This window comes from Otolemur garnettii, unplaced genomic scaffold, assembly GCF_000181295.1.
Source record: "Otolemur garnettii isolate 467f Iridium unplaced genomic scaffold, OtoGar3 scaffold00038, whole genome shotgun sequence".
Lineage (NCBI taxonomy): Eukaryota > Metazoa > Chordata > Mammalia > Primates > Galagidae > Otolemur > Otolemur garnettii.
This window is the reverse complement of record NW_003852433.1, coordinates 15,720,947-15,723,588: the sequence shown is the minus strand read 5'-3', so window position 1 is coordinate 15,723,588 and position 2,642 is coordinate 15,720,947. Positions and strand designations below refer to the sequence as shown.

The 2,642-nt window shown below is 45.2% G+C and overlaps 1 protein-coding gene across 1 annotated transcript in view; it reads left to right on the top strand.

Moving 5' to 3' along the window:
- Positions 1-2,642, top strand: part of ERP29 (endoplasmic reticulum protein 29) — a 9,099-nt gene that overhangs the window by 1,077 nt on the left and 5,380 nt on the right. The gene's annotated exons all lie outside the window — the stretch shown is intronic.

Below are 2,642 nucleotides of genomic sequence, written 5' to 3'. Positions count from 1 at the left end.
GGTTGAGGCAAGAGAATCGCCCAAGAGCTGAAGGTTGCTAAGGTTGCTGTGAGCTGTGATGCCATGGTACTCTACTGAGGGCGACAAAGTGGGACTCTGTCTCTAAAAAAAAAAAAAAAAGAATAAGGTTCGGCTCAACACTCTGTATAAGCCTTATACGTTACTCCTTATACTATAAGGAGTAATGAATAATATTGGATCAAAGCATGGAAAAACTTGACACAATTTCCCCCATCTCATTTTTACAGAATTTGGGATCTAGGTAAATGGACGGTTGGAAAACTTGTACAACACCACAGTCACCTCTTGTCCCTGTCTTCACCCACTAGCAATTTTTAACTTTATTAAGGAGATAAGCAAGCTAAGTGTTGGCAGAGAGCCACCTTTTTATTTTCTTGGTTTGTACCCATCTCCGAGAAGTGAAACGCTCAAGTTGAGCTCTGTATCTGTCTTGAGTGGTTGAATCTTCTGTTTTCACGTGTTCTCTGTTTTGAACTTGGTACTTGCAGTCATTCAAGGCAAAGTTTCAAAAATTTTAAAGTGTTAAGAATGGCTTTTTCATTCATTGTCAGGTACACCCCACAGCACCCTATACTTGTGGGGCTTTTGTTGGCAAAGTGACACCCCAGCCCTACCCTGATCAAAGGGAAACCACACACCATAAACTTAAGAGTATTTCTTACTATGATTTAGGCTAGGCTGGATTTCTTACCATGACATGGTCTAGGCTAACCTTATAGTAGCTGCCTCACTGGTTCTCCCTGCTTTCAGTAGTTTAGCCTCCACACCCCAGACTAAGCCCTAGAAGATCTGACCCCTTGCTTCCCTCTCTTCTGCACATCCTCTTTCTCTGTCCTTTGAATTTTCCTCACTCATTACTGCCTTAGGGTATTTGCACTAGCTGTTCCAAGTGACTGAAATATTCTTTGCTGGGTTAAGGTGCCAGACACATACACTGAGGCTGGTGGGTTGGAACCTATCCCAATGACAACAACAAAAAAAAACAGCTGGGCGTTGTGGGGCACCTGTAGTCCCAGCTACTTGGGAGACTGAGGCAAGAGAGTCACTTAAGCCCAAGAGTTGGAGGTTGCTGTGAGCTATGACGCCATGGCACTCTGCCCAGTGTGATATAGTGAGACTCTCTCTCAAAAAAAAAAATACTTTCTTTGCCTATTCTTTGAAAGGCTGGTTACTTCTCATCATTCAGGCTTAGGTTACGTGTTACCTCTCAGATTTCCTCTTTTATTTCCTTTCTTTCCAGTCTAAAGTGCCAGTCATAGCCACATATAGTGGCTTATGCTTATAATCTTGTCACTTTGGGAAGCCAAGACAGGAAGATCACTTGAGGCCAGGAGTTTAAGACCAGCCTAGGAAACATAACAAGACCCATCTCTACAAAAAATACAAAAATAAGCCGTGCATAGTGACATGGGCCCATAGTCCCAGCTACTACACCAGAGTCTGAGACAAGAGGATTGCTTGAGCCCAGGAATTTGAGGCTGCGATGAGTTCTGATGATGCCATTGCACTCCAGCCCAGGCAACAGAGCAAGACCTGTTGCAAAAATAAATAGGCTTGGTGCCTGTAGTACAGCAGCTAGGGTGCCAGCCACATACGCTGGAGCTTGTGGGTTCAAATCCAGCCCGGGCCTGCCAAACAACAATGACAACTACAATAAGTCCCAGCTACTTGGTAGGCTGAGGCAAGAGAATCGCTTAAGCCCAAGAGTTGGAGGTTGCTGTGAGCTGTGACACCAAAGCACTACCAAGGGTGATGAGTGGATTGCTTGAACTTAGAAGTTGGAGACCAGACTGAGCAAGATTGAGACACCATCTCTACTAAAAATAGAAAAACTAGACAGGCATGATGGTGCATGCCTATAGTCCCAAATGCCCTAAGCTACTTGGGAGGCTGAGGCAAGAGGATTGCTTAAGTCCCAAGAGTTTGAGGTGGTTGTGAGCTAAGACACCATGGCATTCTACCTAGGGCAGCAGAGTGAGACTGTGTTTCAGAATAAGGTGCTCAACAATTTGATTCATGAGTGAACAAATGTTTTCTCTAGTCTTAGTCTAAATCTCAACAAAAGGGAAGTTTTTTGTCTTTCAGTGATTTCCAACATATTTTTTTGGTTTGTTTCTTGCCCTTCACCGTCACTAGAGAAGAGGTCCTGTTTTTTTTTTTTTTTTTTTGGTAGAGACAGTTTTACTTCATTGCCCTTGGTGCCATGGCATCACACTGCTCACAGGCTGTTGGGCTTAGGCGATTCTCCTGCCTCAGCCTCCCGAGTAGCTGGGACCACAGGCACCCACCAGTGCCCGGCTGTTTTTTGTGGCAGTTTGGCAAGGTCCAGGTTTGAACCTGCCACCATCGGTATATGGGGCTGGTGCCCTACCACTGAGCCACAGGTGCCGCCCACCCTGTTTTGTTTTACGCTGTGGTCACTTAGAATGGTGTCTGGGACACAATAGGCCTTTAGTAACTTTTTTTTTTTTTTTGGATAGAGACAGAGTATCACTATATCGCCCTTGATAAGAGTGCCATGGCATCACACAACTTACAGCAACCTCCAGCTCCTGGGCTTAGGCAATTCTCCTGCCTCAGCCTCCTGAGTAGCTGGGACTACAGGCACCTGCCACAATGCC